This window comes from Gopherus flavomarginatus, chromosome 24 (genome assembly GCF_025201925.1).
Source record: "Gopherus flavomarginatus isolate rGopFla2 chromosome 24, rGopFla2.mat.asm, whole genome shotgun sequence".
Lineage (NCBI taxonomy): Eukaryota > Metazoa > Chordata > Testudines > Testudinidae > Gopherus > Gopherus flavomarginatus.
Window position 1 is genome coordinate 8,632,433 of NC_066640.1, and position 24,307 is coordinate 8,656,739.

The following is a 24,307-nucleotide window of genomic DNA, read 5'->3' on the forward strand; positions in this document are numbered from 1 at the left end:
GCCGGGCAATGCTGGGAGACCTCCCAAAACTGAGCAGCGGGGAAATGGGCAATGTCTGTCTGAGGGTGCAAACCACTCCTGGGCAGAGGGCCAGCTCCAGGGGCAGATTTCACTCTCAGTCAGCAATAAGCCAATGCCCCAGCATGATGCTAGGGGGCGCTTGGCTGCTGGAAGTGCCATAGCTGGGATCAGCCCCCGAAAGTCCTAGGGGCTCCTTATCTGGCCTGCCGTCTGGGCTGAATTCCCACTCAGGTGGTGCCATCCTGCCTCCCCCAGATCCCTGTCTCAATGACAGCTGGCTAGGAGTGTTCTGCACTGCCTGGTCCTTAAGCATCACCGTGTGGCAGGTGGACAGCTGTCGCCCTCTGGCCCAGAGGTGGCTGCATCGCAGTGGTGTGCTAAGTCATGCGGTAGCAGGGCTGTGGTGAGGCCGGGCTAACGAACGCTGGCAAAGCCCGTCACAGTTTGTGGCTGGAAGGGGTGCTAGAAACACAGAGCATTCACATGAAACAGGGAGCTCTGAAGGAAACCATGAGCTATGCAGGAGCCGTTTTTATGGTCCGTTGCTTATCTACTTTCCAGGCAAACAGCTCGGCTGGGTCTCTCTCAGGCAGCCAGGCGAGGCACAAAGCCGACTCCGGTTAGGAACGGCCTCACGGTCTTTACAAAGCTGTATTTCCACCCCGCGGCTTCCAGGCGCGCTGTACTCAAAATAGGGCCCTGCGGAAAATGCCCACTCATCCCCTTCCTGCCATCCCCTTCCTTCCGCCGTTTCCTCTCCGTCCTTGGTGGCTTGTGAAACTGGCTGGAACAGCCCCGTCCCACTGGGTTTGCTCAGCCCCTCGGTCGTGGATTGTGGAGGCCCCAGCAGGCCAGGGGCCGTCTCACACCAGGGGCCAGCTCCACTCCCCACAACTGAGACCCCAGGGGGCATTGGGAAGGTGACCCCCATCCAGACCTTGCAGGGAGCAGGACGGGGCTGTGGAAGGGATTCAGGTAGGAGATTCCCACTGCCTCCTCCTCTGGTTGGTTTCCTTTGCAGTCCTGGGTTTGGGTCTTATCCTCCCCAGCCTGGGCCCCACCTGCATCTCCTCTCAGACTTAAGGGAGCAGAGTGAGGCCTCCAGCTGAGGAGGAAGAAAGCTATCAGCTCCCCCCTTGCTCTACCCGAGCCGGGAAGTTGGATGAGTCCAGGGCTGCCCAGAGGATTCAGGGGGCCTGGGACAAAGCAATTTCAGGGGCCCGTTCCATTAAAAAAAAAGTTGCAATACTATAAAATACTATATTCTCGTGGGGGCCCCTGTGGGGCCCAAGGCAAATTGCCCCACTTGCCCCCCGCCCCCCAGGCGGCCCTGGATGAGTCTCCACCTTAATGCCGATTACGGTGCTGGGGCATGATAGTTGGAACACGCACGGCTCCCCCTATGGGCCATGGGCTGGCACTGCTGCCTGGTGGAAGTCTCCACAGCCCGCTAGGGACCAGCCTCCCCGTCTCTCTCAGCCCTGAAGAAATTAACTCTTTGGAAACTGTGAGCATATCTGTCAGCACAAGGGGAGGCCCTGCCAGTGGTTGGAGGGCTAGGCCTGGTCAGGGCTTGAATGGGAGATGGCCAAGGAGACCCCGGCTTCAGTAGGGAACTGTGTTGGTGACTCCGTGTGCTGAGCTCGTCTCAGTGTGGTGCCAGAGGGCACTACAGAGCCCACTGCACTTTTCTGCATGGGTGGGGTTGTTCATATCAGTGTCCTGGCCCAGTTCCAGTCAGGTTAATTACATTCCACTGACCTAAATTCCCCATTATTTCAACTGAATGAACTGTTCTTTGCTCCCTATCCTAAAACTGCGGCACATTGCTGCTAGGCGGCTGTTAAATGTGTTCCACCCCAGAGGTGGCTGCATTAACAGTGGGTGAGTGGTCCCTATGCAGAACTGCTTGGTGGCTGTTAAGCAGCTGCCATGTTGCACCCCAGAGGTGGCTGCATTAACCATGGGTGAGTGGCCCTATGCAGAACTGCTTGGTGGCTGTTAAGCAGCTGCCATTTTCCACCCCAGAGGTGGCTGCATTAACCGTGGGTGAGTGGTCCCTATGCAGAACTGCTTGGTGGCTGTTAAGCAGCTGCCATGTTGCATCCCAGAGGTGGCTGTGTTTCAGTACTGAGGCCAGGTCTACACTACACACTTACTTTGGCATAACTACATTGCTCAAGGGTGGGAAATCCATCCTCCTGAGTAGTTATACTGACCGTAACCCCCAGCGAATGTCGGCGGGAGATAGGTACCACCTCTCACGGAGTAACTAAGCTGACGGGAGCACTCTCTCCCATTGGCTGAAAGCGTCTTCGCCAGAAGCACGACAGCGGCTTAGCTGCATACAGCTGATGCAAGTCTGTAGCGTAGACCTGTCCTGAGTGAGCGACGCTTATGCTGCGTTGCCATGTGGCTTTCAAACAGCAGCTGGGCCCTTCCCCAGAAGCGGCTGCATTTCTTGGCTGAACAACTCCTCTAAGACGCAGCAGGATGGCTGTTTAACAGCATCTGTGTTCTGCCCCAGAAGTGGCCGCAGTCCAGCGGAGGGTGAGATAGATGGTTACAAGCTGCCTCCTGCCTGGAGAGCCTTGGCCGAAAGGTGTTATATAAAAATGCGAAGTGGAATTGTGATGGTTATATAAACCCGCCCAAGTCTGAGTTTGGCTGGCAGTCTGGAAACTGCAGCATCGGGAGGGCTATAATTGTACACAGCCTGCACGGAGAGATTTATTCATGGCCTGTGGATTTTATTTGACCTTTTGGAAATATATATAGTGGGAAAGGAACTAATTGGCTTGCTCTAAAATCTCCCTGGGTGGCAGGGTAAACGGGCCTGAACTCCCAGCCTCTTCCAATGACCGGTGCCTCCGGCAGTGACAGCTCCTCCTCTGCAGGCCTGGCCTGGTCCCTGCTGTGCTTGAGCTCTCAGCGTTAGCTCTGCTTGGAGGCCTGATGCATGAATCCCACCGCTGGGACCTCACAGCTCCTACCCCACCACTGAGGACACCCCAGAAAGGGAAACTTGCCAGTCAAGATCTTCCAAAGCTTCCAGTCCAGGGGATGTTTGGCTGTGTCCGTCGGGAGTGCTTTGCATATGTTGGTTGGCCGCTGGCTGGTTTGAGCAAGGCAAGGGCGGGATGCTTAGAGAAGGGAGTGTGAGCTAATGGGTGGAACGCTGGAGGGCAAGGGAGGAAGCTGCAGGTTGGAATCAAGGGGCACCAGCAGAGCAGGGGTGGGGGGAGCCCCTAACTGAAATGGCAGCCGAGCGGTGAGTTGGGAAAGATGGGCATTTGCAGCTGTGCGAGCCCTGGACTGAAATAGCAGATAGCGCTACGGGTTGGGATGGAGGGACACTAGCAGGGGGGACCCTGGATTGATATACCAGGAAAACTGGGGTCAGGATGGAGGAGCATCTGTAAAAGCTGTATGTGTGGAGGGGGGCAAGGACTGGGATAGCAGGGCTGCAGGCCGGGATTGAGGAGCACTGGCAGCAGGGGTGGCTCTTGCTTTTTTGCCGCCCCAAGCACGGCAATCAGGCGGCTTTCGGCGGCTTGCCTGCAGGAGATCTGCTGGCCCCGCAGCTTTGGCGTAGCCGCCGCCGAATTGCTGCCGAATCCACGGGACCAGCGGACCTTCCGCAGGCAGCCTGACTGCCGCCCTCGCAGAGACTGGCAGGGCGCCCCCCCTCGTGGCTTCCCGCCCCCAGCACGCACTTGGAGCACTGGTGCCTGGAGCCACCGCTGACTGACAGAACACTAGTGGCACGGGTAGCACCAGACTCAGACAGCAGGGGATTCAGAGATTGATGTTGATGGACCAGGCTGGGGGAGTTTGCACAGAAGGAGGCTGGTCAGCAGCTCCTGTTGCATGGGGGCGACGGGCTTTGTCTGGGCAGCAACTCGGTCGGTGCTGTCCTTGCGGATTGATTGCCCTGTTTACAATTAAAGCCGGCACGGGAGGGGGGCGCATGCTCCTCTCTGCCTTTACGAGGCAGTCGTTATTTATGAGGCAAACAGAAACAGAGGTGTAAAAATGGAAATTATATTTCAAAGCTGTAATAAGAGGCATTCATCAGGCACCCTGGAACCCACCTCACCCCCTGCTGCTATCTCAGCTGCCTGGCTTAACTTTCCTTCGGCTGGCCTGTAAACTGAGGGACAGATGATCTGAATGGGAGGCCCATGAACTAGCAATGGGGTCGGTTCGGTGTCGGGGAGGAAAATCCCCTCTTGCTGAGCTGGGAGTGCCCAGATCACTGCTATTCTCATTATGGGGGTGCCCGGGGCATGCTGAAGGCCTCGAAGCAGAGTCCTGCACTTAGGACGGAAGAATCCCATGCACTGTTACAGACTAGGGACCGAATGGCTAGGCAGCAGTTCTGCAGAAAAGGACCTAGGGGTTACAGTGGATGAGAAGCTGGATATGAGTCAGCAGTTTGCCCTTGTTGCCAAGAAGATTAACAGCATTTTAGGCTGTCTAAGTAGGGGCATTGCCAGCAGACTGAGGGAATTGATCATTCCCCTCTATTCGGCATTGGTGAGGCCTCATCTGGAGTTCTGTGTCCAGTTTTGGGTCCCACACTACAAGAAGGATGTGGAAAAACTGGAAAGAGTCCAGCGGAGGGCAACAAAAATGATTAGGGGGCTGGAGCACATGGCCTACGAGGAGAGCCTGAGGGAACTGGGATTGTTTCTTCTGCAGAAGAGAAGAATGAGGGGGGATTTGATAGCTGCTTTCAACTATCTGAAAGAGGGTTCCAAAGAGGATGGATCTAGACTGTTCTCAGTGGTGGCAGATGACAGAACAAGGAGCAATGTTCTCAAGTTGCAATGGGGGAGGTTTAGGTTGGATATTAGGAAAAACTATTTCACTAGGAGGGTGGTGAAGCACTGGAATGGGTTCCCTAGGGAGGTGGTGGAATCTCCTTCCTTAGAGGTTTTTAAGGTCAGGCTTGACAAAGCCCTGGCTGGGATGATTTAGTTGGGGGTTGGTCCTGCTTTGAACAGGGGGTTGGACTAGATACCTCCTGAGATCCCTTCCAACCCTGAGATTCTATGATTAAGCCCATGGGCGCATTGGCATTCTGGGGTGAACCTCCCCGCACTGCCTCGTATCTTTGCTATGGGCTTGTTTGGCTGCTCAGAACAGGGAAGGGGCGGCCTGCAGGCAAAGGCAGGAAGTGGCTTATTAGGAATTGGAGGCCATTGGAGCAGGGTAGCGGCCGGTACCACCAGTGCTAGGCTGTACGCCCTGACTGGAGTGGCACAGACAGGGCCATGACCCTGCCTGTGGGGTTAAGAAACACTCTAGTCCCTTTGCTCCTGTCAATTTCCTCCAGCTGGGAACTTGCCAACAATTTTCAAATGGCTTTAGGGAGACCAGGGCGCTTTGCTAGCAGAAAGGCAGCAAAGGGCGACTGGGAGTCAGGGGGGTCATCCAAGGGGGTGCGTGGCAGAACCGGGAACTGTACCCAGAGCCCCCGAGGCCAGTGCCGGTGCCTGACCCTCAAGGCAGCCAGGAGGACCGCGGGTGAGGAGGAGGGTGTGACCGGTGCGTTTAACACTCACAAAGCCCTTCAGGAAAGGAACCCTATGATTCTTCATGGGTTGGGTGAATGGGGCAGCCTGGGGCCGCCTGTTTGATGGTGTTATGGATACGTGTGGATTGTTATCCCCTTTGACCTGAGCAGCTAGACAAAAATCCAGGATCCTGTGAATGGTTCCGGATGGAAGAAATCGAGGCTGGAGTCAGGTGCCTTTGAGGCAAACTGTTTATCTCCCAAGCCTGTGCCAAGTTCTGTTTCCCTGAACACGGGGGGGACCAAACAACGGGAGATGGTTTCTGTGCTCACAGCCCAAAAAAGCCTCTTCCAGCCAGCACACTGGGTGCATCTGCACCTTCCTTCTCTGGGTCTGTCTGCTTCTCTCCTGCATCTGTCCCTGCCTCCAGTGCGTCTGCTGAGTCGCTTCCTGGTTGTGCAGCCCCTACGCACACTCTTTTACCCAGACCAATACCCAGCCAAGCCCTCTACCCCTGTAGTTCCAATTCTTGGGCTGACTCACACAGGCCTTAGTTTTAGGTTGGGGCTGCTAGAAAGCTTAATTGTTTTTACAGCTGTTTTGAATGAAGGGCAGTGATTAAACCCCACAGCTCCAAGGAAGTGGAACCAAATCTGTAACGGGCTATTCACTAAGCAAAGAGCTTAGCAGAGCCTGCGGCAGTGTGGGCTAGAGGGTGGTGCACTGGGTGGGGATTCAGGAGACTTAGAAGCTAGTCCTAGCCCTAACCTGGGGGGTGACGTTAGGGAGGTCACTTCCCCTCCCACCCTTGTTTGCTTTGTCTGTTGAACCTGCATTCTCTTTGAGGCAGGGACTCTCTTGCTGTGCAGCGCCTGGCACAACAGGGCCTCTCTTGGGTACCATAATATTAACGCCAGCAGCCCACACTGTTGAGATCCTGTGCATGCGCTTCATCTTTCCATTTTTAAGCTTGCATCTGAGAAAATAAACTACACACAATTGCCAGCTAGGATTATAGGCAGCAGATGAGCCCATTGACTCATAAATTACCTTGTAAATTACCTCATTTCTGTGCTTTTCCCATTACAGGCGAGACAGACGGGGAGCAGAGAGAGAGGAGATGGTGACAGAGCAGAACTGACCAGCCCCAGGGACCTGGGCTCTGCAAACCCAGGGAGGGGGAATGGATGACAGGGGCATGTGTGGGGAGGGAACCTTTGGTCTCAGTGTTAGAAGAAAGGCGAGTTAACCCCTTCACCAGCGATAGTCCCAATTCATTTCTTTCTGGTCAAGGGCCCGGATGAAAGGCAGGTACAGAGTGGGTCTGGGGAGGGAGCACAGAGAGCAAAAGGAAATCAACAGATCCAAGCAAGGCAGGAAAGGTGGCTGAAGGACAAATAAGTGCTGTCGAGTGGGCGATAACATGGCAGCTGTGCGTGTCGCCCCTAAGCCACGGGTGGGATGACAGGATGGGAATCCCCCAGCGCAGGTGGAAGATGTGCTGTGCTGTGCTGTGCGTTTCAAAGGTCGGGCCTTATCTGCAGGCTAATATCTGGTGACCTGCAGCCAATAAAGAGCCACTGAAGATTGAAAAGAAAAGAGTTCCCGATCTCTAACTGCAAAAGGATCAGGCTGTGACTCACAGGGAGGGATTGGTCCTGTGAATAAAACATGGTGAGGAGTTATCCCTGGGAGAGCAGCGCTGGCCAGGACTGTTCAGACACTTGCTGGTATTTCCTGGGGCCTGTCCCCAGACAGTGCTCCATCCCCACATTCCTTTCACCCTGGCCTTCCCGGGGCTCCAGCAATGAACCCCTGAACCAGCCCGCCAGGGATCCCTGACCCCCACTGCCTTTGGCTATTACCTGATCTGCAGATGCTCCACTCTCCCGGGCCATTCGGGACTGATGAAATGAAATCCAAGCTGTGCAAATGGCAGCCGTACGCCCATGCCAAATCCACCTCTGCCTAGCTCAGCCGATCTCTGGGCCAGGCTGAAAAGCAGGACTGGGCTATATAGGACCCCATTTGAGAAGGGTGCAGCACCCGGCAAGTCCCACTGAGAACGGTGGAGAATCCCCAGCCTCCAACAGCCCCACAGAGAACAACAAAGATCCCTTCTCACCCCATGTGGCAAATGAGGGCCAACCCCCCCCAGCACTGAGATGGGTGGCAGCTGCTGGGTGCTGACAATCTGGTCTCATGCTCTCCCCCCCGCCACCCCCCCCAAACCCCAGCAGTGACTCTCTGCCTGGCTCAGCCCTGGGACCCGCACATCCCCAGGGGAGGGGATGCAAAGACAGAGCCTGCAAGAGGCAACTGCCTGGATGCAGCATGGGACGCCCACCAGCCCCCTCCGCTGCCAGCGACCCACCAAGGGGAACTCGGTCAGAGCCTGCTCAGGTGGATTCCAGGGGGTTCCTGCTGCCCCCAGCTGGCCACTAGGTTTTGAAGCAGAGCAAGAGGCCAACCGGTTTGCAGGGTGACTGGTCTGCCAGCGGAGGGGCTCTGATGGAATCTCCCTGTGGGTAACAGAGGCAAGGAGTCTGTGCAGGTATTGCTCAGCCGCTGGGTTGGGCTCTCCGTAGGGACCGACTCGCACTGGATTTCCATGAGGACCTGGGGATCTAACGCCCATCTTCCCCTTAGGCAAGCCCAGCCTGGCATCCCAGCTCTGCAGGGCGGCATTGTGTTATCAGCTGTGCCTCCAACTTGCCCAGGCCACTTGAAACTTGGGGGCACAGGAGGTGTCCTCCCCCCCCATCACCCTTTGGGGGGTGCCCTGCTGGGCCCGCTGTAATGTCCCTTGCCCCCAAGAGCACACCCATGCCCAGCAGAGGTGGGGCAGCCCTTCTTGGGGCTGCTCTCACAAGTGACCATGCTGCATGGATGCTAGAAGCAGGGAGAGCAGCTGGCACGGTGCCCTTGCCCCTTGCAGACACAGAGGGTCAAATTAGAGAATCCTGCCCCCCAATTCAGGAGGGGAGCTGAATCCTGAACCCGCTGGGTCTGCAAAGCTGCTCTGGCAGTGCCAGGGGGGGACTCAGGAAGCACAGGGGCCCTGGTGCAGGACTGCAGTCTGTCCCAGCCGGTCCCTGGCAGAATGGGTGGGGCAGGTTCTCCCCAGCTCCCAGTGCAGTGGGGTGGCTCAGGCCAGCGTGCGGGCACTGCACAGCTGCTCCCGGCTGGGACGGGAGGCAGCAGTGAGGTAGTTTTGAGGAAGGGAATCAATAGCATTGATCGGCAATCTGCATGCAGTAATGGGAGAGGGACGGAGCAGGGCCTGGAGCAGTCGCCTGGGGAGCCTGGATGGCTCTTGGGTCACCAACACGCAGCAGCTTTTGCTGTGCATAAGCTCCCATTCCTATCGGCATGCCTTATCCTGCATGCGCATGCAACCAGCTCCATACCCGGGTCCCTACACACACACTACACGCATCAAATTACACGTACATTCACGTGTGACCTACTTGGCACACTTACATCCCCACACATGCTACATGGGGGAAGACCCTTCCTGTGTGCATATCCACACAGCATGTGCAATGATGTGTTACATGCTTCGCACACCTACATCCCCAGGTAACATGCATAGATTCACCCCTGCATGTATGAACACACACACACTACCTGCAATGTACATCCCCCAGATGTGACACACACATAGTCATAACAACATCACCTGTTTTGCATGTATTCTAACACAGGCCTCACTGCACAGTCCATGGCCATACACCCACATGTATGGAGAAGCATGTAAAGCCCATGTTCTTTTTTATCTACTGCTCATTATCCCATGGGAACACACCTCCCTGCTCACCCCTGCTATTCCTGCACCAGACAGGACCCGGCCCATGGCTTGACTCAAAGGAGCTCCAGTTCTGCTTTGGGGGGAGGGAGCAAAGTCACTTGGGCCAGTCTCAGATGAGGCAGCAGCATGACCCAGTGGGTAGGGGATTGGACAAGGACACGTGGCATCTGGGGTGAAATTCTAGCACCATTAACATCAATGGGGCCAGGATCTCAGCCTTGGGTTCAGCCAGAGGCCGGGGAGGGGGGGGGGAAGAGGAGGGGCAGAAGAAGGGGCTGGGCTGGGAATTAAGGCCTGATTCAACTGGGAAGATTTGCATCAGCAAAGAGCTTTGGCGTGTGCTTACGGCTCCTCCAGGTCCATGGCAGAGCCCTCAGTTCACCCTTTGCTGAGCCTATGCCCCCTGCGCTCCCTGTCTGCCTCTGCCCCAGCTGTGCACTTACCACCCTGCTAGAGAACAACATTCCACCCTCCCCATGCTAATTGCTTCCTTCCTAAGTAGCTGCTGATGGCTCCCTCCCTGCACTCCCTGGGAGCAGATGTCTGCCAGTGGATCCTGCACATCCAATTAAGCATCGGCTGGTGAGGGCTGAGCCAGCTTTTGCTGGGGATGTCACCAGGGCCGCCCCCTGGCCCCCTCCCAGCACCTCCTGCTGTCCGTCCCCACCCAGCCAGGGGCCAGTGATGGTGGACGCCCTCTCAAGGGGCGAGTCGCTTCTCTAGGGAGGCATTTTTACCTCTTTTCTGCAGCAGTTGCTCCTGCCCCACTCCCTACAGCGCCTCCTGCTGGGAGAGGCCAGGAGTGGAGTAGCCAGGAACTGGCCCCCCACATCCAGTGCTCCTGCCCCGCTCCCTACAGCGCCCCTTGGTGCAACAGGCTGGGGCTTGCATAGCCAACAGCTGCCCCTGCAGCACACCCTGCGTGGGAAAACTAGAACTGGAGTAGCCAGGACCTCCTCCCCCAGCAAGCACTGCTGCCCTGCTCCTGACAAGCGCCCCCTGCTGGCATTGGCTAGGACTCCAGCAGCCAGGGGCTCCCACACAGCTGGCTCTCCCACACCGTTCCCGGCAGCGTCCCCTTTCAATGCCTCCACCCACTCCATGGGTAGGGGAGGTGGGTTTGCACTGGGAAATGGAGACGCTGTTTGTTGGCCAGGTGAGTGGTGCAGATGCATTTCCTTGGGAGCTGGCGCCTTCCCACGAAGGGCCCTGAGGTGCTTGAGGGTCTGAGAGGGAAGGGGAATAAACAGACCCGAGTGAAAATAGGAGAGAGAGAGCTGGAAAAATCAAGATAATTCCAACCAAGTTGTTCCATTCTCCAGCCCCCTCCCAGGGGAGTGGGGAGGCAGAGGCTGCAGCTAATTAGGCTCTGATCCCAGCCAGGATCTCCGAACGCTGCCTGTCACTCCCTTTGCGTTTGTAACTCAGAGCAGCAGCTGGACAGTGAGCTCGGGAGCAGGGCAGGGATTCCGCGAGCCCAGAGAGGGGCCTGGGCCCAGCCGCAGCTCTGTTAACGCTCCACGTGGAAAACGCAGCGGCATCACTTCCATCTTCCAGCCCGGCAGGACGAAGAACAGACCATGCACCCAGCCATGACCCAGGCACGGGGGCCGGGGCACCCCCGTCCGGTTAATTGTACTATAGTTGTGCTCCCTGCCTCAAACCTAAATAGCCAAGGAAGGCTAAAGGTGGAGGAAGGAAGGATTATTAGCCCTGTTTTGTAGGTGGGGAAACTGAGGCACAGAGCAACCACATGGCTTTCTCAAGGGCACATGGCAAGTCTGTGGATGAGATCTCTTGGGTCCCTCATCGACAAGGCCAGCCTTGCTCTGGACTCCTTGTCCTGCTGGATAAAGCCATCATGTCTCCCAGCACTGGACACCAGCAGCACGGTCCCTCCCATATGGACTAGCCTGTGATAGCTGAGCCTGGACTTAGTGACCCAGCAAGTCCCCTCCAGTCCTGTCTGTAGTGTGAATGGGATGCTGCCAGGGCACCATATCGTGTCCCGGGGAGATGCTGTCATATGCCATTACATCCCTCTGCATCGTCACCCTACTGCATCTTGACACGACGCAGCATCACCACGTGTCATCACACCATCACCGTGACACGGCATCTCTGACTTCACCCTGTCACAACACTGACGCCTCACCAGGTCGCCCTGAGTGGGCACCGGGGGGGCCCCCCAATACTGTCACTTGGTGGCACGTTGCCAGACACCATGGAGATGCCATGCGGTCCTTGGGGGTTTGTGTCTTGCGGGCTCCCCTGGAGAAAGGTGGATTGCCCCAGAGAACGAGGACATGGAAGTGCATGTACACAGCAGATACAGATTTGCGGGAGTGACTGTCCTTGTGTTGCAGATTTGTACAGTGCCTAGCACAATGGGGTCCTGGCCTGGGACTACCTCATTAGCTCTTGGCTGGCTACCTGGGGCAGAGGCGGCTTCCTCTGCTGGCCAGGAGGCCTTTTCTGGTTAGGGATGCTGGATGCTTCAGCCAAAGGCTCGAAGGGACTGGCCCAAGCTGCTTCTCCCTCCCCCCACGTGGGGCACTGTACATCAGACTGCCTACCCCCTATGGGCCTAATCCTGCAGAATTCCAGGTGTCCCCAGCACAGTGCTGAGCTCCCTTGACTCCTACTGGTTGGTCTCCTTCCATCCAGGCAGAGGCAGAAGAGAAACCCAGGTTTAGTCTGGCCCAGTCAGGCTCTGCAGTTCTTGGCTTCACCTGTTGGGGCCCCCTAGGGACATCTGGGGCTCCCCTTCTCCCTGATGCTAGATGCACACTGAGGACTCCCCTCGCTACCTGGCCTATATTTCACAGGGCCCAATGCTCTGAACTTGGCCCACGGGGAGCTGCTGGTAGCGTCTCCATCTGTGCTCCTGACCGCCTTGCTCAGGGAAAACCAACGTCCGAAATGGAGACGGTTTGGACTGATGCAAAACAAGAGTCCTGGTGGCCGGCAGCGGGGAGCCCAGGGGCCATGGTGAGGGGCCTGCTGAAGGCACCTGGTAGATGGTGTCCCCGAAAAAGCCCTCTGCTTCCTCCTCTCCCACTGCAGGAGCTGAGGACAACTGAGGTCTCTCTACCAGACAGATGCAGCGTCCTCCTGGCCCCTGAAGTTCAGCCGCTGGGGCCCCGTCTCAGAGGTGGGTAATGCTCAGACTTGTATCCCTTTGCCTTTCCCCCTGGCAGTGCACGCTCCCGTCCTCCCCCTCAGGTCCTGTGAACACTACAGGACTCCTTTCCATACCCCTGTCCCCAGCCAGGCTCACAGACCTGGCAGGAGCCTGTGTCAATCCCCCAAGCCTCCCGCAGGGCCCTGCCCAGGACTCCTCTCCGCTGTAATGCAGCCAGCAAACGAGGCTGGCGGGCCGTGCCTGTTCCTGCTGATTGGCAGGGCAATAAACTCTCCCAGTCCGGGGCTTACGCCAGCCCTAGCGAGTGTGGGCCAGGAGGCTGCTCTCTGGAGGCGGTTCGCCCCCCAGCTTCTCCCTGCCCCGAGGAGTTACAATCTACACCCACCTCGGGGAGACTTGCCCAAGGTCGCCCAGCAGGTCAGTGGCCGATCTAGGGATAGGACCCACAGCTGCAGCATCCCAGTGCACGCGCCTGGATGGACCACAGCACCGATTTAGGGAGACCTAGATTAGATGTTAGGACAAATTTTTAAACTCTCAGGGTTGTTAAGCTCTGGAACAGGCTCCCATGGAGGTGGTGGGATCCCCGTCACTGCAGTTTTTAAGGTCAGGCTGGACAAACCCGTCAGGGATGGTCTACTCTAGGTTTACTTGGTCCTGTCTCTGTGCACCCCAATCCTGACCCACAACCTCCTTGCTATCCCAGCCCTGGGCTCCCCACACATCCCTCCCAGGGCACCCCAATCCTGACCCACAACCTCCCTGCTATCCCAGCTCTGGGCTCCCCACACATCCTTGGCAGTGCACCCCAATCCTGACCCACAACCTCCCTGCTATCCCAGCCCTAGGCTCCCCACACATCCCTGCCAGGGCACCTCAATCCTGACCCACAACCTCCCTACTATCCCAGCCCTAGGCTCCCCACACATCCCTGCCAGGGCACCTCAATCCTAACCCACAACATCCCTGCTGTCTCAGCCCTGGGCTCCCCACACATCCCAGCCAGTGCACCCCAATGCTGACTCACAACCTCCCTGCTGTCCCAGCCCTGGGCTCCCCACACAGCTCTGCTGATGCATCCCAGCCTGACCTGCAGCAGCCCCTGCTGGATCTGTCCTGCCCCAGCTCAGCCCCTCGGCTCCCCGCTGCTGTTCATTGTGCACTGAGCGATACTCCAAGGACGTGGGCAGGTCCCCGCTCGTAGTGTCGGTACAGCGCCCTTCCCGCTCGTGAACTAAGTCAAGCCTTCGGGGATTCCAGCCTAGTGCACTAAGAACGGTTCCTTCCATCTACAGCTCTCAGCACTGGGAAGCCACCAGATCTCCGGATGGGGGATATGCAACCTACAGAGCCGAATCCCGAGGTGCTAGGGACCCGCTCAGCACCTACAACTCTCACTGAGCTCCAGCTGGTGGGGCCCACCAACTCGCATAGGAATTGCTGCACCAGTGGGGATCTGGTCCTGGATCAGGCCCAAGAACTGGCTTGATCCCCTAGGAAAAGGTCCCTGCAGTACTGCGACCTGCCAACCACCTTTGGCTGAGAAGAGAGACACCTTCCATGGAAGAGAAGGCACAGAGTCAGCCCACCGCCCCCCGGCTCCAGCCGGTCAGTCAAGGCATCTTTCCCCATCCTTCCAGCCAGCCTCAGGGCGGTAAGCCCCTAGCCAGGACACAGACCTGCAGGGAGCAGCAGATACCAGAGCTGTGCTAGGCAGAGATAACTCCAGCAACAGGGATAGTGGCCTCCCCCTCTGCCGCCATGCTGACTGCTCTGACACCCCTTGCTGGGTCAGTGCCCTGCCCTACCGTGGTGGCTCCCGTTAGCATCCCTCTGCTCGAGGCCCCATTCCCAGGCCTTGATTAGGCCAGACACGACCATCATGATCAATAGTCTGACCTGCACGTCGCAGGCCATAGACCCTCCCTGCTCCTGCAACACACCCCTAGCTTCCAGCTGAGTTACTGAGGTCCTCAAAATAGATCAGGTTACAGAGGATCCCGTGTCATTACATGCATTCCCCAATGAGGCCTGAGGGTCAGGACCAGCCTTAGAGGAGCTCCCCAGCTAAGCAGCATCAGGCCTGGTTGAGCCTGACAGGGAAAAGTGGTGCCCCCTTCTGAGCCAGTACTGAGGCCCCATGCGGTCCTAGGGGGCACGGTGCTGCCATTCTTCCCATAAGGGACTCAGGGTCAGTAAAGATCCCATCACACTTCCTGTAAGACAGGAAGGCCGAGATCCTGAGTTTCAGCTTTGGGGGCGCAGGGAGGAGTGGCCTGCAGGTGTCCAAGCTGTTCCGGGGAGTGAGGGGTGATATGGGACAGGGATGGGGAGTGAATCCTGCGAGGCATCACACCTCATGTCCTGGGCACATTCTGATTGTGTTAACTCCACTCTGCCTCCCCTGGGGTGTTATCAGGACAAAGCATTCCCTGCAGATGGTCTGGTGATGGTTAGACAGAGAAGTACATGTGGGGATGGACAGAGAAAGTCCTCTGGAGCTACTGCTCTCCAGTAGGATATCAGCATATTTATTCTATTCCATGGCTGCTGGATTGTAGCCCATTCTCCTCTGCCTGCCTGACATTTTTTGGTGCATCCTTCCAAAGAAGCCCAACATGCATAGCTTCTGCTGAGGTCCAGATTTCTCTCCACCTCCTCCCTGTTTGCAAGGGCGGGAGGGCTAATGTCCCGTGTTGCGCTATGGGGGGACAGCAGCCAGGCACTGGCCGCGAGGCATACGCGCTGGCTTGGCTTTCAGTCGTGCTGTGAGGCAAAGCTGGTGCTGAGAACAGCCAGGAGGCAGAACCTCTCTAACCAAGTAGCCTCCAAGTCCCAGTCTCCAGGGCTGGAGAGGGAGCACCTGCCTGCCATCCGCAGCTCCCTATCCTCCAGCTTCTTAAAGATCTCCTGCTGGAAGTCCTTCCCGCTGCAGGTGCCATCCACTCTGGTTGTTATTAGCACTAGGATTTATACTTCAATAGCCCCAAGGTGTTACACAGCCATGTGGTGAGAGACAGCCCTAGCCCCTCAAAAACTTGGAGTCTAAGCAGACAAAGGGGTGGGGCAGAGGCACAGCAAAGGGGGAAAGGACTTGCCCAAAGTCACCCAGGAGGCCAATGGCAGATTTGGGACAGGCTCAGTCCCGCAAAGGGATCTCAGCACCTAACTCCCCTGGATGTCACTGGGAGGCCACAGCAGAGCACAGCAGTAGGCGGCCCAAACAAACCTGCAGGTGGGCCCCAGTGCAGAGGGGTTTAGGCAAAAAAACCACAAATAACTGACAAACAAAAGAACAACAAAGGATATTGTTCCATAATCTGACATCACTCCATTCACTCATCCACCATGCTCCAGCTGCCTCCAGCAGGTCCCACCAACCTGCCTCACCAACCTCACAACTCCAGCTCCCTAACTGAGCCCCAAGCCAGGGATTTTATAGACAGCTTCCCTACCCAGAAGCCTTTGCAGAGAAAGGAAGTCCCACCCTTGTCTTGCTGGATGATTGACAGTTTGTCTAGCCAATCAGCTCTTTTTCAGTCACTGCCGGTTCCATAACGGCTTTGCCCCATTGACACGGATCTGGGCCAGATGCTGGGGTTCACTTGGGTGCCCACGTCCCATTGATCTCACTGGGAGTTAGGAGCCTATGTACCTCTGAGGATCTCAGCCTCCTGAGCCCCAACCCAATGCCCTGTCCTAGGAGCCACACAGTGTTGCGCCATATACATGAAAGCCCAGGCCTGGTCCGTCAGTCGACTGAGGACCATGGGCTGCTCCGGTGGAGCGAGGGGCAGCTGGAGTGGGCTTTGTGTTTGGACAAAGGAAGAGTGGCCCTGTGAGGGTTTTGTGAACCCTTGCCAATTCTTGTTTGTGTTCACAAAGCCAAGGCGAATTCATCAGCCTTTCCTCTGTGATCGCCATTCCCTGCCCCCTGCACAGGGCAAAGCGGGTGCCAAACCCGAATGGCACAGATAGCAGGGCTGGGATGCAAGCTACAGGCGAGGGCAGAGTGTGGGGCAGCCACTCTAGGGCGGAAGTTCTATGGGGCAGGGACCATCATGTCCTGTTTGTACAGCACCTAGCACGAAGGGGTCCTGGTCCATTGCTGGGACTCCTAGGCTCTACCGCAATACAAATAATACATGCCCATGATAACACAGGGCAAAGGCTGGGATACAGCAGCAGTGCCGGGATTTCCGGGGCTGGTAGAAGAGGACGCAGGGAAGGAGAGTCGTCTAGTGATTAGAGCCGGTAGCGAGCCATTTCAGGTCCTGTGACTCACTCTCCTCCCTGCTCTGTTGCCTTAATTTCCACCCCCCCCAGGGAAAAGAAGGATAATGACGCTTCCCTGTTGCCAGGTCACCACATTCATGGCTGCTTATGAAGTGCTTTGAGATCCATGGCGGGCAGGGGCTATAGGAGGGCGAAGAACCCACCTGTGGGGCCGGGCTGGGGGCTGGGCCACCGGCCCATTAGCTGGGATTTCTTGTGGCTCATCCCCGCTATGTCTCTGTGCTGATTAATTTTCACACTGAGCATCCCTCGCCTCCCCAGAGACTGCCAGAGCTGCTCTCCTTTCTAGTCCCCCATCTCCAAAGCCCGGCTGTCAGGAAAGCCTCCCTAATGAAATGGCAGAGCATGGCTCAGTTGAGGAGAGAAGCGGCTACCTTTAATCTCCATGGTGAAGCGCAGCAGGGTGACAGGGTCTGTAAAGGAGCGTGGGGTGGAGGAAGAGGGGGCGCCGCTAATCTCAGTGGTTGCTGTCGCAGCTGGGAACAGAGAAGAGAAGCTGGGAAAAAGCGACGTCCCCTGGCACCGTCGTGGGAAATGCAGCTTGGCCCTGGCACGCAGCCGCTTTGCCCGTCACTGGTGGCACTCCGCTGCCTGCATCCAAGGCAAATCAGCCAGAGGAGGCCGGGCTGGCATCTGCGAGTGTGAATTTCTGTGTGTGAGAGTCAGGCCTGCCTTTCATCTCAGCCTCCCCGGTGCCTTTCATCTCGTGGGGCCTGCCGCACCAGAGCCACCCACCTGGGGCTCGGAACTGGGCAGGGAACCAGCCCGCTCACTTCAAACGCCCAGGCAGGCCAGGCGGTACAAAGGGTCCCTGCTGGCACACATGGCACCCTGGGGCTGCTCTGGAGTGGGGCGGGGCAGTGAATGGCATTAGGGTGACCAAATGTCCCGATTTTATAGGGACGGTCCCGATTTTTGGGTCTTTTTCTTATATAGGTTCCTATTACCCCTCACTCCCATCCTGATTTTAAACATTTGCTATCTGGTCACCCTAAATGGCATATGTATGCAGAAGGCATGTGCATGTTGGGGAGTGCATATGTATGTGTGTGTGTGTGCACCTGGGAGTGTGCATGTGCACTTGGGGGTGCATGTGTGTGTATGTGCCTGGGAATGCATGTGTGGGGTGGAGTGTGTGCATGTGTGTTCACCTGAAAGTGTGTGCAGGTGCATGTGGGAATTGTGTGTGCATGTGAGGGGTGGAGTGTGTGTGTGTGCACGCCTGGGAGTGTATGGAGTGTGTGTGTGTGCGCATGTGTGTACACCTGAAAGTGTGTGTGTGTGGGGGGGAATTGTGTGTGCGTATGCCGGATGGAGTGTGTTTGTGTGTGTGTGTGTGTGTGTGTGTGTGTGCGCGCGCATATGCCTGGGAGTGTCTGTATGCCCTTGGGAGTGCATGTGTGTACATGTGCAGGGTGGAGTGTGTGTGTGTGTGCATGCTTAGGAGTGTGTGCATGTGCACATGGGAGTGCATGTGTGTGCAGGGTGGAGTGTGTGTGTGTGCACGTCGGAGCGCATGTGTGTGCATGTGCAGAGTGGAATGTGTGCATGCCTGCGTGCTTGGGAGTGCACGTGTGCACATGGGTGTGCCTATGTACATCCATTTGGGGTTGTGTACATGTGCACATGTTTTCCGCTCTGCTGCCATTAAAAGTGGAGGGAATGTGGGCTAGTGGCCAGAGCATGGGAGCAGCAATCAGGACTCCTGGGTTCCATCCCCAGCACTAGTAGGGAGTGTGGTCTAGTAATCAGAGCATGGAGCTAGGAGTCAGGACTCTTGAGTTCTGTCCCCAACTCTGCCACTGAGTCTCTGTAGACCCTCGATCGTTGCCTTGCTCTGTGCCTCAGTTTCCCCATCTGTAAAATGGGGATCATAATAAGAGTGACCCACCACGCCAAGACCTGAGTCTTCAGAAGTCTTCTTACCCTTAATACCAATGCTCAGAGAGGCTGGACAAATCCAGCCTTCAAATCTCTTCCCCTTTCTGCGTCTGAAATGTGGGGAACAGCTTTGGAAGGAGCTGGGCCATCTCCAGAGCATGAGGTGTCATCATCCGCCCTCCGAGAGCATCTCCCTCTCTGTCCCCCCTTCTCCTCCTGAGCTGGCCCCAGGCTCTGCGGCAGCCTAGACTCTATTCACCCCTGCTCCTCTTCTACCTGGAAATGACACAGTGCAAGGTGCAGCTTCCTCTCCAGAGCACCTGACCCTGCCAGGTACCTCCACCCCCATGTTCCCCTTGGAGCCTGGACATAGCTGGTGGCAAAGGCTCATGGGAGGCACCTGTGTCTGGGAGAGGGGGAAGGGCGAGAGAGAGAATTTTAAATGCCGTGGCGAATTTCTTCTCTGGGGCCTGATCCTTGGTCACCCCGGCCCTGCACTTGCATTGGGGACAGGGATGCAAGGAGGTGCTCGAAGGCAGCTCCCCGTATCCTGGGGCAGCACAGGGGCTATCCAGCTCCTGCTGCACAAACTGCCTCTCTGGTGCCCGTGGTCCCCCATGGACCCTGAGGATGTAACAAACAGCCACGGTACAGTGCAATCGGGACACCCCCTGTCATGCTAACAACACTGGGGCTGGGAGCAGGGGCAGAGGAGACCCTTGCGTCAGCTAGGGAAGTTCAGGGATTCTCAGAGAGAGTTCCCACTACTGCCAGAGCTCAGCATAGCTGGATTGCATTGCAGCTGCTCGCTACCCTACACTATGGGGCTAGTTCCTGCCCCAATCCACTTTTCTTCTCCCCAGCCATCATGCACTGGTCCTCCCAGGAGCTGCAGTACAGATTCTCCCTCTCACCCGCCAAACACACAGGCCCTACACAGCTGAGGTGTAGGAGAATCACCATCCTGGCTTAGCGGTACAGGGGCTGAGACACATGCTCCTTGGGTTCCTGTTCCATGCAGCAGAGGGTACGCTAGCTGTTTGTTGCAATGGGTTAATAACATAAAAGGCAGCACCTGCCAGCTAGAGATGCCGTGGGGAGCCCCTTTCCATAGCTGTGCCTTGGAGGGCTGGGAGAAATGGCGGCAATTAAGTTAATTTGCACATGCAAATCAAGCTCAGTTTGAATCTGTTAATTTTTTAATTGGCTGTTTAATGTACATATCTGCTGTGTTTTCCTAGACATCAGGCCTATGGTTTCCGGGCAGTAATGAATGAGAAAGGAATTCAGGGACGTATGCAAAGGACCCGGCATTTGCATAGACACACGCACTTCATTTGCACCGAATGATTAACAGATTAATAGGCCACTAATAAACAGTGCCGTTCCTCTACAGCTGTTACCCGGTGCAGCCATCAGGCAAAGGAATCTGCCCAGGCAAACTGCAACCCCAAAGTCAGTCCCTCCTGCAATTCCCAAGCAGCTGGATTCAAAGCTGCCCTCTCTACAATTGTGGGTTCTGGATTAGAGCTGGTAGGAGGTCTGTTTTCCTGAGCCAGGCAACAAGATATACGAGGCTGCGCAATATACGAACTGCCAGTAGATTGCTAGAGAGATAGACAGAATGATAGATATCCCGGTACGTACGGGGATAGGTCGGTAGATAACATAAACCTCTCGAGCTTGTGAGAACAGAAGTTCTCCTGTGATTTTGCCTCAAAATGTTTCACTGTGGAAGGTTTTCAGGATGATTATTCCTTGGTGGAAATCAGGTTGTGCCAGGTGCTGAGCACATCCATGGGAACCCTCCCTGAAAAATGATTTGCTATATTGGTGGCTCCCACAATGGGCTAGGCGCTGCCCATGTGCACAGGGAGACACAGCAGTCTTGCAAGAGCTTGCCCATATGAACCATTAGGCCCAGCTGAGCCTCTGTCATTCGGTGTCTTATGCCCATCATTGTGGTTTTTGAACCTAACTGGGGTCTGGCAGTGCCCGTGGCATAGCCCTAGATTCCTGGCCCAGCAGGCAGGGCAGGTCCGACGGCCCCTATCTGCAGGGAGGAAAGGCGCTGGGCTGTGCGGCAGTCTATGCAAACGAGCCTCATTTGCAAAAGTAGATGTAAAAAGATTAATCCTCCAAGATAAAAGGAGACTCAGGTTTTGATGTTGGGCCTGGCTCTGAGGAGCCGCCTCCCTGAGCCAGGCGGCGATGGTATTTTTAACTTTCAAAGATCTTTGCAGCAGGAACAGTCCCCTGCTAATTATGCTCATCATTAGGCCTTGGTAAATATTGTAAATAGGTTCCAAGGTGGTTGGGTTTGGGGCTCCCCAAGGCAGAAGGTAGGTCAGGACTTGGGAGCCAAACCCGCTGGGGAATCTAGACATGCAGCCCCCACACAGCCCTGGGCTTCCCATGGGCCTACAGGATCCGATTCAGCCAAAGCGCTTGCCACATGCTGAAGTCCCACTGACTTCAATGGAGTTTAAGCCGGCGCTTGGTGCTTCACTGAAGCCATCTCCTCCTGCTCCCTTTATTCTGGCCAGTGGGCAAGGATGCCAGACTCAGATCCTCAAAGGTATTTAGGAGCCTAAGTCCCACAGGCCCTGGGCTTAAGTGACTTAAGCAGCTCCAGGATTCTTCTCCATTGCGTCGCTTGCCTGCTGCTATGTTCTAATGTTTAGCGCATGGGGGCTGGGAGTCAGGGCTGTGTCCCAGCTCCTTGGGGGGTCTTTCATTCACCATCCACAGGCGAAACCCCAGGGCCAACTGCTGTAAACCAGCTAAACAGAGGGGGTGTCATATCCATTTATAACAGTGGAGAATCTAGCCCCTGAAATCCTGCTCCATCCTGCACTGGTCTCTGTGTAAAGCAATGTGTGCGAAGACTGCGGAACTCACTGCCACTGGACATCACGGAGGCCACGAATTTGGCAAGGTCCAAAGCGGGATGCTTAACAGGGAGTGCTCAGAGTGCTGGAAGGGTGAGTCAATTTCGTACTTCAGGGTTTAAGATGAACTCGACTTATCAGAGATTTGGATAAACTCTGAGTGTGTGTGTGGGGGGGTGTAGATTATTCTACATCTGCAGGGTTCTTTACATCTGCCTCTGAAGCAACTGGTGCTAACCACTGCTGGGAGGGATGTGCTCAGTTCCTGTGTTCTTGGTTGGTCCGAAATCCTAGCCAAGCACATGGACAGGGTCACGCCTGGCAGGACTCCTGGGTTCTGTCCTCAGCTCTACCGCCAGCTTGCTGCCTGAAGTGAGTCATTTAGCTTGGCAGTTCACCGCTATGTGAAATTGGGTGAGTTAACACTTAGCTGCCTCCCTGGGTGGCTGGGCTAATCTGTGTGGAAAGTGCTTGGGGATCCTTTGATGGAGAGCAATTATCATTATCTCTGCAGCGAAAGACAGCGGGTGAGAGGGCGCAGCAGGGAGGTGAGGACTCGCCAAGGCCCAGGCGCGGGACTCCAGCCTGGAATAGCTGCGACATCAGCCTCCTGTGATGGACAAGGTGGGGTGGGGAGCTTGAAGGGGCAAGGTCCAGTCTGCAGCAGGGGGAAGGGGTGTTGCCACTCAGCAGAATTAAAAGGACACGATGCACCTGGAACCGGCCCCCCTTCTAGGGTGACAGCAAATGTGAAAAATCAGAACCGGGAGTGGGGGGTCATAGGTGCCTATATAAGAAAAAGACCCCAAAATTGGGACATCCCCTATAAAATTGGGACATCTGATCACCCTACCCCCTTCCCTCCCTGCGCTCCAGACAGATCTACTCTCCAAAGAGACTCTCCTGGCCCCGCGGTGACATAAATGATGCTTGCCACAAAATGCCTCTCAGCAACAACAGCAACCAAAGGCATGAGGGACCTGGGTGGAGGCCTTGTCAGGCAGCCCGAGGACAGTGAAGTGCTCAGATGGGCTGTGTGCAGTAGCTTGTCGGGACCAGTGAACCCCAGAACGCACCCGGCTCGTCGGGCCAGCCCTGTAACAAACCGGGAGAGGATAACGAAGCATGCCATACAGCACGAGCTCAGAGCAACTCAGCAACGAACCTCGTTACTAGAGGTAGGGTAAACCTAACGGTCCCAGCTGAGCTCATGGGTCTCTTAGGGTTAGGCACACTCTCCCTGCCCTGGCAAGCTTACAGTCTACGCTGACAGGACAGATGGGGGTAGGTTTATCATTTCCAATTTACTGATGGGAAACTCATAGACTCATAGTCTCTAGGACTGGAAGGGACCTCAAGAGGTCATCGAGTCCAGTCCCCTGCCCTCATGGCAGGACCAAATACTGTCTAGACCATCCCTAATAGACATTTATCTAACCTACTCTTAAATATCTCCAGAGATGGAACTGAGGCATGGGAGGTGACGTGCCTCCCCTGAGGTCTCCCAGGGAGTCTGGGGCAGAACCAGGATTTGAAGCCAGGTCTCCTGAGTCCCCAGGGACCTCCACCGTGCTCTGGGTGAAGATGGTGGGAGATGGCAGATAGGTATGATGGGATCTCACCAGATAGCCCAAAAGCCACTGAGTGGCCCAGTGCGACGATGAGAGGCGTATGCGATGGGGCTAAGAGCTGAGTGGGCTTGGGATGCTTTGGGAGCCTTGGATTTCTGGGTCTGAAATAAATTGTCTGATGGGATTGGGGGGGGGCTAGGCCCCCTTGGAGACGTCTGCTCTCTGCAGCAGCAGAAAGCAGTCCCTTTGCGGCATGCGTCACCACAGCCAGGCAGTGTATTAAGGCAGTGCTGCAAACCTACAATTTGAGGGTTTTTTAATATTTACAAATCACTACCTGTCTGCGGGCTGATTTCTGCGGGGAAGCGCATGAGGAATGTGACAAGCCTCGGGGAACGGCTGCTTCTGGCCGCCTGGGGCTCAGCGAGGCAGCTCCAGAAGCACCGGGCGGGTGCATGTATGCTGCCAGTGTAACCTGACGGACCCACCCCTCCACTCATGACCCACGGCCTGCCCAGCCTTGGCCCCTCTGCTGAGATCTAGCCCCAGCTATAGAGTGCAGTTTGGCACACGGATGCCTGTTCACTAGAACTGAGCTGAGACTTGCCAACTCATCTCACATATGCCCCCGACCAAGCAGCAGTCAGAAAGGATCGGGTATCAGTCCCTGCCAGTCTGGGCCAGATTTGAACAGTGACCTAGCGGTGCATGGGCCTGTTTCCCATTCCCTGTCCCTTCTGAAAGCTTTTGGGGTCGGATTCCACCCGGCACCACTGGGCAGCCCTTTTCACCAGCATGTAAAATGCTACTGCTCTGATATTGCACACTCCCTTGGCACTAGTGTAAATGACTGCACCAGGATCAGGCAGCTTCTCGTGCTCGTGCAAAGGGAACCCGAGCCCATGTGGGAGCCCCTTTGGGCCCTAGTCTCATTAGAGAGCCAGGCCCTGTGCAACCGCAGTCATTGTTACCATGGCACCGGGAAGGAGAGGTGGCCATTTTGCTGAATTTCTCACCCTTGCCATGTCAAGTACCTTGATGTTTCTAATGACCCCACATGGCAGCGGACCTTGACAGCTCTCAAAGGGTTTGTTAATTAGCGAAGCCTCAAAATCCAGTCGTTATACCCAAGGTAGGCTGGGAAACGATTTATCTATGGTCACACAGCT

At 56.1% G+C, this 24,307-nt stretch overlaps 1 long non-coding RNA gene across 1 annotated transcript; it reads left to right on the top strand.

The window, feature by feature from the left end:
- Positions 1-842: 842 nt before the first annotated feature.
- LOC127040281 (uncharacterized) lies at positions 843-14,594 on the top strand. Its single transcript, XR_007771416.1, has 3 exons — positions 843-996; positions 12,421-12,508; positions 13,795-14,594. It is a non-coding gene; the product is annotated as an uncharacterized LOC127040281 (long non-coding RNA).
- Positions 14,595-24,307: the final 9,713 nt, after the last annotated feature.